The following is a 17,924-nucleotide window of genomic DNA, read 5'->3' on the forward strand; positions in this document are numbered from 1 at the left end:
TGATGGGTATGGATCCAAAGAGAGGATTCAAGCAAGTGTGGGACTGGGACATTAAGGAGATTGGTGACCATTGCCAGGTGTATGAAAGAAACTGGATGAGTTGTGAGGAACTCACAGGCATTTCCAACTCCACAGAAAACCAGAGCCTTGCAGTTAGAGCAACAGCACTTGACATAAAACCCACCCCAAAACACAAAACACTCACACTGACCACAGGAAAAGCCTTGAAAAACATTTGAGAAAAATCTACCAGGTCCCAGGGGTCAGGGCTCAGCCATTCTGGTGATGAACAAGCATCAAGGGCTGACATGGCGTCAGAGCCACCTCCACATGGCCCTCACCACCTGTAACCAGTGTCTCCAAGTCTTTCCTTCCCCACCCTCCAGGCACAGGGACCTGCACTGGTTGTTTCCTTCACAGCTGTGTCAGCAATGGCCCTTCATGGGGTCCCACACACCTCAGAAACTTGGGGTTTGCTTCTGCCTTTCACTTCATTGGAGGTTTGTTCATTGTTTCAGTACCTGCAGTTCAGGATCATGGCAGCAGAGGGCTCATTAACATCGAAAATGCTCTTAAAAGCTCTCAAAAGGGTCAAACAGAGCCGATTTCAGCTGCTCCAAGATGGACCCACTCCTTGCCAAATCTGAGCCACTCAGTGATGCTGGCAGCACCTCTGGGATATTGTATTTGAGAAAGGGTAAAAAACGCTGCACAACAGCAGGTGGGAGAGAGGAGGGAGGAGATGTGAGAGAAAAGCACTGCAGACACCAAGGTCATATCCCATAGGACCCAAGCAGGTCCCTCAGCAGGCCAAAGCTTGCTCTCCTGAAATCCTGCTCTTGGCCTTGTGATCATCTCCCAGGAGCCTCAGCTCCACTTTCCCATCCCTGACTGTTCCATCCTGACCAACTCTTTCTGGTTTGTAAGTGTGAAGTCCCACAGGGCACCTCACCCCACTGACTCCTCAGTCACCCGTGTCAGGAAGATGTTGTCAATGAGCTCCAACCCCTCCTGGATGGCTGGTACCTTGCAGATATTGGGATATCTTAGGTCAGCCATGAGGACACTGCCCTGGAAACATGAGGCTTCTTTCATTCGTCTGAAGGAGGCCTCATCTAATTCCTCTTCCTCATCAGTGAGTCAGTAGCTGATGTCCAGTGACCACAACACTGCCCATGTTGTTCTGCCCTCTCATGGTGACTCCTCAACCTTCAGCTGACATTGTCTGTCCCCAGGCAGAGCTCCACACATTCCTGCTACTCTCTCACATGAAGGGAAACTATCCCTTTGACTCCAGACCACTACCATTATGAACACCAGATCCCCAAGACCCCAGAGTTTCTCTAGGAGGTGGTATTTGTAGTGTCCCGTAACTCCTCATGCTGTTAAGTTGGGAGAGACACCCTTATCAGGATAAACCACCTGTGTACAAACATTAACAGCTGAAGCAAATGGAGCTTCAGTCAAGGGAGAGTCCAGACCTTGAGAAAATCTATGATATGCCCAACAGAAAACTTTTCATTTGTACAAGGAAAAATAAGCTGTGATGTATCAGGGCGGGACAATAACCCCGTCCATCAGGACAGAGAAGGACCCAACACACTGAGCAGTGACCCTGAGGAGAAGGGCCTGGGCACTCCAAGGTCCCCACACCAGCCCGTGGGGCACGCTCACCATGAACAAGGCAGCTGCACACGGGGCTGCATGAGGAGGAGCGTGGGGACCCAGACACCTGCAGTTCTCATCCCATTCGGTTCAGCACTGGTGTGACCCCACACACACGGGGGTGTGCCAGTGTGCGGCTTCCCAGTCTGGAGAAGCAGGGAGGAACTGGAGAGTGCAGGGCTCTGCCAAGGCAGGTTCAGCACCTTGTGCACATGGTGTGGGATGCTGAGGGACCTGGGCTGCTTTGCCCAGCAGCGCTGGGGAGGCTGCAGCAGTGCAGGAGAAGCCTGAGAGTGCTTGAAGGGTGGTTTCAGAGATGGTGGAGGTTTTCTGTATAGTGGGAAAGAGCGTGAGAAAGAAATAATGGCCCAAAGTGCAGCTGGGGAGGTCCAGGCTGGAGATGAGCAGAAAGGAATGTGACTGGAAGGGCAGTGCTGTGGTGGAGCAGGTCAGCAGAGGGAGTCTGCATCAGCCCAAGGCTTTGTGCTTCAAGGAACAGCTGGGGAGGATGCAGAGATCTCAGCAAAGGAAGGAAGATGCTCAGCCAAGAGCAAGGTGGGGCAGCAGGGGGGATGTCTGCAGCCTGCAGGGAAAGAGGTGCAGGGGATGCCACAGCACAGAACAGGCTGTGGTGGAGATGATCAAGGGATGTAAAGAGGCTGAAAGCCCCAGCAGACATGAGCTCCTTCTCCCCTTGGCTATGGCTGTTGTCTGCACCTCTGATGCCTGTGAGGAGACACCTTGTCCTTCCAGCACAGGGGCCTCATGGCCTCCTTGTCCCCAGCCAGGAGCCTGGGAGGTGTGGGACCATAGTCCTGCCCTTGGCCTTGCACAGCCCCACATCACACTGTCCAGGAAGGGCCCTGGGCAACGTGGGAGGGACAGGATCTGCCTTCCCAGGGCTGGGGGTCAGGGCTTGGCCCTTTGGTTAGTGAAACACATCCAGGTTTACTCAGCATCAGAGCCACCTTTACTTTGCTTTTCCTGACCTGCCATCACTGCCTCCAGTTTTCTTCTCTAACTGACCCTGGGCACAGTTCCTCAATATTGTCCCTCACGGGGACCCATTAACGTCACAAGAAACTTTGGAGCTTGAATCTGACTTTGACTTCTTGAGAGGTTTCATCAACTTCCTCTAGGGCTTGAGGTCCATGGACTCAGCACCAAACCCACCAGAGGGGTCATTAAAGCGCCTTGGGCTGCTCCTGTGCTGCTGAGCTGGGCTGGGCTCTTGGGACAGAGGGAGCTCCTGGCAAGCGGCAGCGCTGCAGAGAGACAGCTCTGCCCAGGAGCAGCTCCTCTGCACAGCGCAGCAGGGCTGAGGGCTCTGCCTGGGGATCTCAGGGAGACGAGCAAGGCAGAGAGAGATCAAAGGTGGTCAGGATTGGGAGGATGACTGAGAGCTCACTGGAGGAGGAACCTTTGCAGCCCTTGCCATGGTAAGTCTCTGGGTGCAGGGCAATGCAGCTGTAGCTCCTGGAGGCATCTCCTAAAACTGGCACAGGCACAGCTGGTGGGATCTGTAAGGAGGGGGCTCTTGTCAGGCAATGTTGAACAGCTGTGAAGCCGGGTGAGCACCCAGGGGTGCCCAGGGCTGTCCTGCAGAGCAGGGTCCCTGCACCCCAGGGCTGTGCTGGGGCAGGGACTCTGCCGCCTGCCAGGGTCAGCGCTCAGCCTGCCCGGGGAGATCCCATGGCAGCAGCTGTGGGTGGAAGGAGCGACCCCCGGCAGGGCAGGCAGGGAGCGTGTGGGGTTGAAGGGTGCTGTGTGGGTCAGGGCTGCTCAAAGCTCCAGATCAACCCCACAGACATTGCAGAGGGTCCTTCAGAACAACGACATCAAGACAGCAACAGCTGCAAGGGAAAGGAGTCTGCACTTTCAGTTTTCCACTCTTGGTTGGCTGAGTGTGCAGTGAGAGATTGGGATTTTTTTCACACAGAATTATAGAATCACAGAATGTTGGGGATTGGAAGGGACCTGGAAAGATCTTCCAGTCCTATCCCCCGACTGGACCAGGAACACCCAGCTGAGGTTCCACAGGAAGGTGTCCAGGCAGGTCTTGAATGCCTCCAGAGTAGGAGACTCCACAACCTCCCTGGACAGCTTGGTGCAGTATTCTGTCACCTTTACTGAGAAGCTTCTTCTCAAATTTAAGTGGAACCTTTTGTGTTCCAGTTTGCACTCATTACGGCTCGTTCTATCATTGGTTCTCAATTTGAAGAAGACACTGAGACCCCAGTTCTCGTTAGGACTTGTCTGAGCTGCTCCTGAGCCCCTGCACACACAGAGCTGCCCCTGGGCAGTGCCAGGAGGTGTGAGCAGGACAGAGCTGAGCACACAGCGGGTGGGACGGGGTCTGTGACACTGACAGGGAGCAGACCCAGGGACAGAGACACAGCTGCAGGCAGCACAGACATGGCCAGGGAGAGGGAGATGGACCAGAGATGCTGGGGAGGGGATACAGGACCGCTCTGCCATCCCCTGCAGTGCAGACACATTTCACAGTACAACCCCTGGTCTCCTCTCCTCCCCAGCAGAGCCTCTGCCCCAAAGCCATGGGGTCCAGGTCACGAGTCTCCACCTCAGCAGCTGGACCTCCAGGTGAAGGGTTCCTGGAACGTGGTACACAAAAGAGATGCTAAAAGTACTTGCTCTACAGTGTCATTATGTGAGTGGGAGCAGCACAGCCAGGTAAGGAGAAGGTTCCACAGCCTGCCCGTCTGCCTTCCTGTCCTTGCTTTATTTTCTGGTAGCACTGCAGTGTTCTTCCCTGTTTCTCCACCTGTCCCTGGAGCTCTTGCTCTCTGGGGTTGGGGTGGGAGTGTGGGTCAGTTTTTGTTCTGATGCCAGCTCAGGGGGTCCTGACCCAGAGCTATGTTCATGGAAACTAGATGTCCAAGCTGCAGTTTAAGCTGTGATGAACTGGTTTTTTTCAGATGGTAGAAACAGAATTCGCTGAAACATCCCTCCATCAGGGAGGGGGTTCTCCCTGAGAAACAGCACCTTTATTTTCCTCATAGAAGTCTCCCCTTAATTGTCACTGTCTTTTGCTCCTTGCACAGGTCCTCATGCCCACAGACAGCAAATGTCCAACAGCAGCTCCTTCACCCAGTTCCTCCTCCTGCCGTTCACAGACACACGGGAGCTGCAGCTCTTGCACTTCTGGCTCTTCCTGGGCATCTACCTGGCTGCCCTCCTGGGCAACGGCCTCATCATCACCACCATAGCCTGGGACCAGCACCTCCACACCCCCATGTACTTCTTCCTGCTCAACCTTTCCCTTCTCGACCTAGGCACCATCTCCACCATTGTCCCCAAGTCCATGGCCAATTCCCTTTGGGACACCAGGGCTATCTCCTACACAGGATGTGCTGCCCAACTCTCTCTGTTTTTGTTTTTCATTTCAGCAGAATTTTATCTTCTCACCATCATGTCCTACGACCGCTACGTTGCCATCTGCAAACCCCTGCACTACGGGACCCTCCTGGGCAGCAGAACTTGTGTCCACATGGCAGCAGCTGCCTGGGCCGCTGGGTTTCTCAATGCTCTGCTGCACACGGCCAATACATTTTCACTGCCACTGTGCAAGGGCAATGCCCTGGGCCACTTCTTCTGTGAAATCCCCCAGATCCTCAAGCTCTCCTGCTCACACTCCTACCTCAGGGAGCTTGGGTTTCTTGTGTTTAGTCTCTTAATAGAATCTGGGTGTTCTGTGTTCATTGTGGTGTCCTATGTGCAGATCTTCAGGGCCGTGCTGAGGATCCCCTCTGAGCAGGGACGGCACAAAGCCTTTTCCACCTGCCTCCCTCACCTGGCCGTGGTCTCCCTGTTTGTCAGCACTTCCATGTTTGCCTACCTGAAGCCCCCCTCCATCTCCTCCCCATCCCTGGATCTGGTGGTGTCTGTTCTGTACTCGGTGGTGCCTCCAGCAGTGAACCCCCTCATCTACAGCATGAGGAACCAGGAGCTCAAGGATGCCCTGAGGAAACTGATGACTGGATTATTTCCTTATAGCTATAAACTGCCCATCATCTTCTGCATAACAGTTATAGTGTAAATTGTTGTAGGCCCAGTCTGTCTTCTGTATATTTTGTTGCTGCTTGTGGTTTTTCACATGTGGCAATATTGTCATCCCCTTTCCAGTTCACTGTCTTCTTTGCTTACTGAGGGGCTGTGTGAATGAGAAGCTGTGCTCTATGGGTGTTTCAACAAATTAAAAGGCCTTGCAGCATCTATTTTTTCCTGAGATCCTTTCCCCAAGTCCTGTTTGGAGCTGCAGGGACAGTTCCTGTGATGGGTGGAGAGGAAAGGAGTCCACCATGGCAGCACTGCCAGGGAGCAGCAGCGCTTGTTCTTCCAGAGCTGTTCTGGTTCCGCTCCCACACTCTCCTTCTCGTCCCTTGTGTTGGTGCAAGGCCTGAGTGCTCTGGCAGCTTGGTCCCCGTCCTGCTGTGTGTCAGTGCTGTGAGCGCAGGCAGGGACAGGCAATGGGCACTGCTGTGACAGAGCTGGCCTCTGTAAAAGCCTTTCCAGATAGAAAGGTGATCTCCTATGGGCAGGGCCAGGGGGTTTATGTCTTCTTACAAAGTTTATCTCAAGAACCTTCCCACAAAAGTGGCCACAGATGCAAACACCATTGTACAGTTGAATATTGTGTGTGTGCAGGGCTGGCACACAGCAGTGTCCTCTCACAGCCAGGCCTCCTGCCAGAGACCTGCAGGACCAGCAGAGCAGGGTCTGGGCTGTGCTTGTGGGTGCTGGACACTCCATGGAGTCTGCCCCAGTCATCATGGACTAATCCGTCACAACCTCCATTTCCAGCCCAGACCTCTCACCCCAGTTTAGAGTGGTTCTTTGTCCCTCCTTGGAAAGACCCTAAATGAGTAGGTCAGAAGTCCATGTGTGCATTGTACAGATGAGATGTGAGCATGAACATCATGTACATGAGGTGAGATGAACCCAAGTGAGCCCCAATGCTGTCAGATATTCCTCATGCCATTTTGTACCTGGGACACGTCAACCCTGTCTGTACATACAGACTGGGGGTCAAGATGCTGGAGAGCAGCTCTGCAGAGAGGGATCTGGGAGTTCTGGTCAACAGGAAATTGAACAAGAGCCACCAGTGTCCCTGGAGCCAAGAGGGACCCATGTCCTGGTGCATCCAGCACAGCACGGCCAGCCAGGCAGGGAGGGGATTGTCCCGCTCTGCTCTGCGCTGGGGCGGCCTCACCTGGAGCATTCGCTGTGTGCAGGGCTGGGGACACAGGAGAAAAGGAGATGAAGCTACTGGAGAGTGTCCAGAAGAGGCTACAAATTTGGTGAAGGTTTGGAGGGGAAGCCGTGTGAGGAGCGGCTGAAGTCCCTGTGTTTGTTCAGCTGGAGCAGAGCAGACTGAGGGCAGAGCTCATGGGCTGCAGGTTCCTCAGCAGGAGGGCAGGGCTGAGCTCTTCTCTGTGACAGTGACAGAGCCCAGGGAATGGCAGAAGATGTGCCAGGGAGGGTCAGTGGGACATGAGGAAAAGGTTCTTCACCCAGAGGTGCTGGACACTGAACAGGCTCTCAGGGAGGGGTCACGGCCCCAAGCCTGGGCCCCTAAATGATGTGACAGAGGGAATGTTCAGCAAGCCCCCACAGTGCTCCCAGTAACCATGTAGTGTTCCCATTAAGCCCCCAATAACCATCCTACTGTTTCCAGTAATCCTCCCATTAAAAATCCCAGTGCTCCCAGCAATCCCCACAGTGCTTGCAGTGAGCCCCAGCAACCCCTCATTGCTCCCAGTAATGCCCTGCTAGCCCTCCCACTGATCCCAGTAGCCACCTAGTGCTTTCATGTCAGCCCTCAGCAACCCCCAGTGTTCCCAGTAACCACTCCCAGTGCTCCCAGTAACCCCCCACAAACCCCTCCAGTGCTCCCAGTAACCCCCATTTTTCCCACTAATCCTTCAATAACTCCCAGCAAACCCCCAGTGCTGCCAGTATCTTTCCCAGTAATCCTCCAATAACTGCCAATGAACCCAAATGCTCCCAGTAACCCACCCAGTGCTCCCATCAAGCCCCCACAGCACTCCCAGTAACAATCTAGTGCTCCCAGTAAGGCCCCACCAACTGCCTATGTTCCCAGTAACTCTTCCCGTGCTCCCAGAAACCCCATTGTTCCCAGTAATCCTGCAAGAACTCCCAGTAAACACCCAGTGCTCCCAGTAACCCTCCTACTGTTCCCAGAACCCTCCTCTAATTCTCCTGGTGTTCCCAGTAACCCTCCCTGTAACCTTATCAGTGCTCCCAGTAACCACCTACTGCTCCTTGTAACTCCCCCGCAAATCGCAGTGTTCCCAGTAGCCCCCAGCAACCCCCTCAGTGTTCCCAGCAAGGCCCCACAGGGCTCCTAGTAACCCTCGCAGTGTTTCAAGTGACCCCCCACTAATACTCCGAGTGTTCCCAGTACCCCTCCCAGTCATCCCAATAACCCTGCACTAATCCTCCTAGTGTTCCCAGTAACCCTCCCAGTGCTCCCAATAAACTCCTACTAATCCTTCTAGGGTTTCCATAACATTCCCAATAACTCTACCAGTGCTCCCAGCAAACCCTCCCAGTGCTCCCAGTAATCACCTAGTGCTCCTAGTATACCCCCAGCAACCCCCAATGTTCCCAGTAACCCTCCCAGTGCTCCCAGGAACCCCCCACTAACCTCTCCAGTGATCCCAGCAACCCCCATTGTTCCCAGTAAGCCTGCAAGAAAACCCACAGTGTTCCCAGAAAACCTCCCAGTGCTCCCAGTAAACCTCCCAGTGTTCCCAATACTCCTCTACAAATCCTCTTAGTGTTGCCAGTAACCATCTCAGCAATGCCCCAGTGATTCCAGCAACCCCATCAGTGTTCCCAGTAACCCCTCACTAATCCCAGAATCCCAGAATGGTAGGGATTGGAAGGGACTTGGAAAGCTCACCCAGTGCAATCCCCCATGGAGCAGGAACACCCAGCTGAGGTTCCACAGGAAGGTGTCCAGGCGGGTTTGAATGTCTGCACAGAAGGAGACTCCACAACCTCCCTGGGCAGCCTGGGCCAGGCTCTGACACCCTCACCAGGAACAAGTTTCTTCTCATCTTTCAGTGGAACCTCCTGTGTTCCAGTTTGCACCCATTGCCCCTTGTCCTGTCACTGGGTGTCACCCAGAAGAGCCTGGCTCCATCCTCCTGACACTGCCCCTTTCCATACTGATCCCCAGGAACGAGTCCCCCCTCAGTCTCCTCTTCTCCAGCTCCAGAGCCCCAGCTCCCTCAGCCTTTCCTCACACGGGAGATGCTCCACTCCCTTCAGCATCTTGGTGGCTGCACTGGGCTCTCTCCAGCAGTTCCCTGTCCTTCTGGCACTGAGGGGCCACAACTGGACACAATATTCCAGGTGTGGTCTCCCCAGGGCAGAGAGGAGAACAAGGGAGTGACCCCCAAGCTGACTCAAAATAGTGGTGCCAGAATCACCTCAGGGCTCTAAATGGTACCAGAATCACCTCCTCACATGGGACATGCTCCACTCTCTTCATCATCTTTATGCCGTGCAGCTGTCCCTGACTTTCTGAGGGGGGATCCCCTTCACAATATCCCCATCCTGGGGCCTTGGGCAGCATCCTCTGGGCACTGTGGGGCAGGGGCAGGGTTGGTTGTACAGAAGTGGGTCAGCTCTCCATTCGGGCGGGGAGAGTTGCTGGGTGAAGCTGCCGGCCTGGCTCTCACAAGCCAGACAAGACCTTTTCTGGTTATCAAGCGTTGATGCATCCAGTCTTTCCTGTCACTGAATCCTAGAATCACAAAGTAGTTTGAGTTGGAAGTGACATTCACAGCCCATCTGGTCCAACTCCCTTCGGTGATCAGGGACATCTTCACCAGCTCAGGTTGCTCAGAGCCCCGTCCAGCCTGGCCTGGGATGTCTCCAGGGATGGTTCATCCACCACCTCTCTGGGAAACCTGTCCCAGTGTTTTACCACCCTCAGTGTAAAAAATCTCTTCTCATTTCCTTCCTTGACTCTCCCCTCTTCTAGTTTAAACCATCACCCTTTGTCCTATCGCAACAGGCACTGCTAAAAAGTCTGTCACATCATTCTTATCAGCCCCTTTTCAGTCCAGAAAGTCTGCAATAGGGTCTCCCAGGAGCCTCTCTTCTCCAGCTGAACACCCCAACTCTTAAACCTGCAAATTTGTGACATTTTAATTTTTCAATACACTGCTGTCACAAAAACACGAGCACATTCTTTTATATAGCATTTTATATGGCATCTGTAGTCCCTCACAGACTCCAAATGTCACCAGTGGTACAAAGTGCCCCATGCAGCCAGTTACCGGCGGAATCCCTCAGGGACCAGCACTTGGGCCAGCACTGTTGAACGTCTTCATTCTCCCCTGTATGATGTGACGCAGTGAACCTTCAGCTCCTTTGTGGATGGTGCAAAGCTGGGCAGAGGCCTTGGAGAACCTCACCGGGTTCACCCTGCCCTGAGCAGGACAGTGAGACAAGATGATGTTCAACCTGAGTTACTCTGTGATTCAAGGAATCTTCCCCTTGGAAAGGTTTTGGGAGAAGGAATAGGTGGAGGAACAAGAAAATTAAAAAATACAGGCAGAGGAGGAGATCTAAAAGGTGTCAGATAAACAGAGCAGTTCCCATGAAGAATGTTTCTCTACTCAGATTGTTAGCAGGAAATCTATAATCAGCTCCCAAAACTCCCTGTTCTGCTCATTGGCCCCTGGGATTTACAGCACATTTGTTTACATCAGATTCCGCACTGAAGTTTGCACCTCATTGTTACAGCTTCTTTGCAGGAATTGCTTCACGTTTCCTAAGATAACTGGATATAAACAGGCATCAGGGCATTTTTATTTAGGAAACAAAAAAAGGAGAGAAAAAATGACAATAGAACATAATGATGTTTCTCAGTTCTCTGGTTAAATTAAGCAGTGTACAGCGAGGTCCATTGCCATAATTGAAGAGTTGCCTGTAGGGAGCATGAGAGCAACTGCTGAAAGACTTTACCTGCCTGAATCTCAAAGCAGAGTGAGAGCTGAGAGGCTCTGAATGAGCAAAGAGTGAGAGGTGAAGAACCTCTGGGGAGCGATGCAAAGTGCAAATGTCCAGACAGGCTTCTGAAGAGATGAGTTCAGACATGGTGAGCTGGATAAGGACAGGGAGAAACTCCTGGATGTTCAGGGGATTAAATACACATTGTGATAGACAGAGTTCTGGCAATGCAAGCACAGGGAAAGGCCAATGTTTCATCTCCCACAGTCCATACACATTCTGAAAATTCATATTTTGGCAGAATAGAAATTCCACAGATGTTTTACTGGAAAGATTGAATTATTTCATCTTATTAAAAAATAGAGTGTGAAGATTTTAGTTCTTGTTGTTGTTGTTGTTGTTGGGTTGGTTTGGTTTTCAAGTTTTGAGGGGCGTTCTCCTGTTTTCGGGCTGAGCTCCATGGTCTCACTATAAGCACCCAGTGCAAACCTCAAGAGGCCTCCCCGTACCTGAGGTGTTTGCCTGGGACTGGCAGGTATCAGACAAGAATGACAGACCATGTTGCTTTCGTCATTTACATCTGGTATTCAAGACTTGTGTATTTAATTAGAGAAGCTTCAGCAGTATGGGTAAAGAGGCAGGTGTGTGAAGAAGTGACAGAAGAATTTTCCAGTTGAAATCATAGAATCATAGAAACATTTCAGTTGGAAGAGACCCTCAGGATCACTGAGTCCAAACATCACCTCACTCTAGCACTAAACCACGTCCCGAAGAACCTCATCTATACTCCTTTTAAACCCCTGCAGAGATGGTGACTCCAGCACTGTCCTGGGCAGCCAATTACAATGCCTGAAAACCCTTTTTCTGAATATTTTTTTCCTAATATCCAATCTTAACCTCCTCTGGTGCAATTTGGGACCATTTCCTCTTGTCCCATCACTTGCTCCTTGGCAGAAGAGAACAACATCTCCCATCCCCCAACCTCCTTTCAGGCACTGCAGAGAACGAGAAGGTCTCCCCTCAGTTCCTGTTCTCCAGGCTCAACAGCCCCAGTTCCCTCAATTGCTGCCTTGCCTTAAACCGTAACATCATCACACTTTGCTCCAGCCCCTCAGCAGCTTCGTCGTCTCCTCTGCAGTCTCTCGAGTGCCTCAATGTCCTTCTTGTGATGGGGGATTCAAAACTGAACACAGGAGTCAAGGTGCGGCCTCCCCAGTTCCACAATCACTTCTCTCATCCCCTGGCCACACTATTCCTGATACAAGCCAGGATGCTGTTGGCCTTTTTGGCCACCTGGGCATACGCTGGCTCATGTTCAGCTCTGTTGATCAACACCCCCAGATCACTCTCTGCCAGGCAATTTTCCAGCCGTTCTTCCCTGAGCCTGTAGCGCTGCCCGGGGTTGTTGTGACCCAAGTACAGGATGCAGCATTTGGCCTTGTTAAACCTCAGACAATTGGCCTCAGCCCAAAGATCCAGCTGGTCCAGATCCCTCTGTATGGCCTTCCCACCCTCCAGCAGATCAACACTCCCACCCAACCTGGTGTCTTCTGCCAACTTTCTGAGGTGCTTCATGGCTTCTTTGCCTCCATCTTCACCAGCAAGGTCTGCTGGGACTTTGTTCCTGAAGAGAGGAGTCTGGAGAACACCCAGCAGTGGATGGGGCTCAAGTCAGTGGCTACCTAAGCAAACTCAGACACCATTACAGAACAGGAGATGGGTCACTTGCCCAGCTCCCTGAAAACAAGTATCACTGTGCACAGCACCCGAGATTCCCAAGAACTCCCACGTCTTGGTCTAGAGGAGTGTTATTCCTCTTGAGGTGTCCTGACCTGTCGCATTACTCAAGTGGTGTTTTAGGCACCCACTTTTCTGATACATTCAGTCTTTATCAGGAGATTCTCTAGGTCGGTATTTATTGGAGATTGCTGATACCACCTATTCTGGAAATGCTCTCTGTTTGGCTACAGTCTTGAAATCTCTGTGATCATCCCCACCAGATCTGAAACATTTATGAAAATAGTGCACAGAGCCTTGCACTCTAAAGACATTATAGGTTTTGATGAGCCCTCTACTGCCACGATCCTGAGCTGCAGCTGCTGAAAGAATGAACAAACCTCTAAGGAAGTGAAAGGCAGAAGCAAACCCCAAGTGTCTGAGGGTGCTTGGGACCCGATGAAGGGCCATCACTGACACAGCTGTGGAGGAAAAAACCGGTGCAGGTCCCTGTCCCTGAAGGCTGGTGAAAGAAAAGCCTGGAGGCAACGGTCACAGGTGGTGAGGGTGATGTGGAGGTGGCCCTGATCCCTAGGGCCTGGCAAAGGAGACCTTTTCTCTCAAAGGTTTCTCAAGGCTCTGCCTGTGGTCTGTGTGAGTCTATTTGTGTTTTGAGTGGTGGGTGGTGAGTGGCAAGTGCTGTTACTTATACCATAAGGCTCTGGTTTTCTGAGGAGTTTTCTATGCCTGTGAGTTCCTCACAACCCGTCCAGTTTCTTTCACAGACTTGGCAGTGTTCCTGAATCACCTGAGCTGTCCCAGTCCCAAACTTGCTTGAATCCTCAATTTCAATCCATGCCCCAGCACTGAAATGCACACATTCTTTCTACTACTGCCCTAAAATAAAAAAGAAAAATCAGTATATACCACATCACCATGACCAGACCATGGTGTTCCGGTCTTTTTCTTGCCTTTAACACACTTACTGCTATGCGTAGACCAATAGACCACTCTCTTCCTGCACTCCCATGTGTCTCTCAAACCTTTCACTCTTGTCCTCCAGTAATGGATCAACACTCCAGGATGTTGGTGCTTCCTCCAGGCTCATGGATGGTTCCTGAGGTCCATCCAAGTGTGGGAAGTGTAAAAGAGGAGCAGAGCAGGGTCAGCTCATGGGCCATGACTGAGCACAGCCACCCCAGCACCAGCCATTCCCCATCTCTCAGGCACAGCCATGCCCACAGGATGGAAATGTCACTGCCATACATGATTAGCCCAAGAGAGGCCTTTCTTTTTTCCATATTCCCAGGAAATTCTCCCTCCTATTCCTCCTCCACCTGCAGACATCAACTGCTTTCCATTTCTGGGCTCAGACATGGCTGGAAGGGTTCACTAAAGCCATCAGCCATCTCACTGCTTCTCCCTTACATGCTATGATCATTTGTGCAGAAAGGGCAGTCACAGGACAGCACGCAATATGTCAAAACTGATGCCAAGTGAAATGCCGTAAAGACCTGATGAGTTCCCCCTGTGTCTGTGTCTCTCCTGGAAGGAGTCTGTCCCGAGAAGGGGATCCAGCTGCTGCCCCTCTCTGCAGAGGCACATGAGCAGTGTCCGTGCACCTGGGGAGGAAAAGAGTGACTTTTCCCAGACCACCCTTCATCTGAACCACTTAGGTGTGTACTTATGGATGGGGTATCAAACCTTATAGTGCAGTAGAGACTGGAGTTCTGAGCTGCCTTCATCTGCCCTGCATGACACATGCAAAATGGAACTACCCCAGTAAAAGAGTCGGTCTTGATTGTCTTCACAGCCTGAAGCACCACATGGGTCAGGAGATGAGCCCGGATACCCAATGACGACTCACATGCTCTGCTCTTCAAGATTAGATGTTCCTAGGAATCTCAGGACACAGGGGATGCTGATATCTGGGTTCAAGTGCCTCATCACCATGTCTTTCATGGTGGCTTTGCTGCCTGGCTGATGTGCAGACTCTGCACATGGATGATGATCCCTCTTGAACAACCTGCTCTGAAAGGATTAACAAAGTGGGCATTTCTTTCTGGAAGGGTATTAGGACAGTAAAAAAGGAGATCTTGGGTTAGGGCAAAAGAAAAGGATGGAAAATTGTGCCTGGGGCTGTTTGGGGGTACTTGTAAAGCAGCCTTGCACCTCATGTGAATTATTCCTGTGGTCAGAGAGAATCTGAGAGCTTTGTCCAAATTGAAAACATGTAGGGGATGAAAGGAGAGCGTCATTCAGGCTGGATGGGACCTAAGGAGGTGTCTTGACCAACCTCCTGCTCAAAGCAGGGTCAGACCAGATTACTCGGGGCTTTATCCAAACACATCTTGGTCACTTTCTGGGGCAGAGTGAGTGCGCACTCCTGGGACACAGCTTCCAGTGCTTGACTGTCCTCATCACTGGAAAGTTTCTCCCTTTCTACAGCACCTTTCTAAGCCCAACCATCCAGATTGTTTTTACCCATCTACCTACACACTGACTAGAATATTGTGGGGGATGATGATGAATGCCTTGCTGACTTCCAGGTAACAGACCATCAGTGTTCTTCCCATGTACAGCAATTCTGTAGTTTCCTCACAGGAAGCAGAGAGGATGGAGAGGCACAACCTACTCTAGGTAAACCTCATCACCTTCTCTTCCAGACACCCAGAAATGGGGTCCCAGTGGACATGTTCTGGGGCACAGCCCTTAGTTCCCCTGCTCACCCATTGGCCATTTTGAAAAGTGCACACACTGTGTGAGTCCCCCCAGTCTCCATAAGCTTTCAAAGATGGTGCCTAGGCCACTGGGTTTCTCCATGCTCTGCTGCACACGGCCAATACATTTCCACTGTCCCTCCGCAAGGGCAATGCCCTGGGCCAGTTCTTCTGTGAAATCCCCCAGATACTCAAGCTCTCCTGCTCACAATCCTACCTCAGGGAACTTGGACTTCTTGTAGTAAGTTCCTGTTTAGCTTTTATGTGTTTCATGTTCATTGTGCTGCCCTATGTTCAGATCTTCAGGGCCGTGCTGAGGATCCCCTCTGAGCAGGGACGGCACAAAGCCTTTTCCACCTGCCTCCCTCACCTGGCCGTGGTCTCCCTGTTGGTCAGCACTGTCATGTTTCCCACCTGAAGCCCCCCTCCATCTCCTCCCCATCCCTGGATCTGGTGGTGTCTGTTCTGTACTCGGTGGTGCCTCCAGCAGTGAACCCCCTCATCTACAGGGTGAGGAACCAGGAGCTCAAGGATGCCCTGAGGAAACTCATTCTTAGTGTTTTCTGGAACAATAAACTGCCCATCTGCTTCTACACAGCAGTTTTAATGTAGCTAATTACAGACCCTGCCTGTTATCTGTATTTTCTGTTGGTTTTGGCTGTTGTTTTGTTTTGTTTTGGTTTGTTTTGGTTTGTTTGTTTGTTTGTTTGTTTGTTTGTTTGTTTTTGTTCTTTTTTTTTTTTTATTCTGATAATATTGGCATGTCCTTTCTAATTCTCTGTCTCCTTTCTTTTCTAACCACTGGCTGTTTAAAAGAGGAGCTGTGTTCTCCTTCTCTCTAAATAAAATAAAGGTTCCTGTATATCTATATCCTTCCTGTGAGGCCCTTTTAGAGCTGCAGGGACAATCCCTGCGGTGGGTGGAGAGGAAAAGAGTCCAGCATGGCAGCACTGCCAGGGAGCACCAGCGCTTGGCCTTCCAGAGCTGTTCTGGTTCCACTCCCACACTCTCCTTCTCATCCCTTGTGTTGGTGCAAGCCCTGAGTGCTCTGGCAGCTTGGTCCCCGTCCTGCTGTGTGTCAGTGCTGTGAGCGCAGGCAGGGACAGGCAATGGGCACTGCTGTGACAGAGCTGGCCTCTGTAAAAGTACTTCTATAAAGATAGGTGATCTTCTTATGGCAGTGCCTGAAGGCTTAGTTCTTCTTCAAGCTTCTGTCAAGAACATGCACAGCAAAAGGGCTCAAAGACTGAACACCAGTGTATAGCGGAACAGTGTGTGTGTGCAGGGCTGGCACACAGCAGTGTCCTCTCACAGCCAGGCCACCTGCCACAGACCTGCAGGACCAGCAGAGCAGGGGCTGGGTTGTGCCCCTTTGCACTGGACACCTTGTGGAAGGAGCCTCAGGTCAATCATCATGGACTGGCCCCTCGCAGCCACCATTTCCCACCCTGGCCTCTCAGCCCAGCTCACAGAGGTTGTTCTTCCCTCCATGGAGGAACCCTGAATGAGTAGTTCAGCAGTCCATGTTTGCTTTGTACAGATGAGATGTGAGCACACACAACATGTACTTGAGGTGACATGAACGTGAGTGAGCACAAACATCATCTGTTCCTTGGGGTTCCATGGAGTCCTGTGGAACAGACATGGTCCTGTGGTCATTTCATGTTGGGAGGAAAACCCCATGGGAAAACATTTGAATGCATCACTGGGTTGTGCTTTCCTCAACTGAGGTCCACGTGTCCATTCTTCATGTTATGGGACTCCTCAGATGGGTGCAGTGCAGGTCACACACCGCAGGGCTGAGGTGCCTCCTGTCCTTGGGGAGTGGCAACAGGAGGCCAGAGGGACACTGTGACTCCTGCCTCTGTGTGTAAAAGGGACAGACTCTGTCTCTGAGCATCCCTGGCTGCACAAGGGAGGCCAGCTCAGATGTGAACACCTGACAGAACCCTGACATTTCTGTGTGTGAGTCGAGGAGCAAATCCGACTGGATCAGTGAGATTCACCTCAGCTGCCCTGGACAGGCTCATTGCAGAAGAGGGAAAAAAATATCACAAAGTGCAATTTGGAAGGTGGAGACTGGATATCAGGAGTAAGAAATGTGACCAGAAAGGCAGTGCTGCGGTGCAAGAGGTCAGCCAGAGGGAGCTGGATCAGCCCATGGTTTGAGTTCCAAAGAGCAGCCAGTGAGGGTGCAGACACAGCAGTGAAGGTGCAGAAATGCTGGGGTGAGAGCAGGTGGGGAAGCGAGATGGGTGTCTGCAGCCTGCAGGGAAAGAGGGGCAGGGGTAGGACCGTGTAGAACAGCCTGTGGTGGAGATGGCAAAGGGCGCTGGCAAGGCTGGAAGGGACCCACAGAACCCAGGTCTCTGTCCCCTTGGCCATGGCAGTTGTCTCCGCCACTGAGGCCCAGGAGAAGCCATGTTGTCCTCATGGCACTGGGGCCTCTCTGCCTCCTTGCAGCCCCATGGGGAAGCTGGAAGTTGTTGTCCCAGAGTTGTCCTTCCCTGGGCCTTGCACACCCACATCCCACGGTCCCAGGAAGAGCCCTGAGCCGTGCGTGAGGGACAGGATCCCCCTTCCCATTGCCTGGAGGTCATGGCTTCTCCTTTCTGCTTCAGAAAGCAAACCAAGGGGTTTCTGAGCATCAGAACTGAAAAAAAGATTAAAAGGAGACCTCATGGTGGCTACAGCTTCCTCACGAGGGAGAAAGGAAGGGAAGGTACTGATATCTTCTCTTTTCTGACCAATGACAGAACTCAAGGGAATGGCAGGAATATGTGCCAGGGGAGGGTCAGGTTGGACATGAGGAAA

Source organism: Patagioenas fasciata, chromosome 10 (assembly GCF_037038585.1).
Source record: "Patagioenas fasciata isolate bPatFas1 chromosome 10, bPatFas1.hap1, whole genome shotgun sequence".
Classification (NCBI taxonomy): Eukaryota; Metazoa; Chordata; class Aves; order Columbiformes; family Columbidae; genus Patagioenas; species Patagioenas fasciata.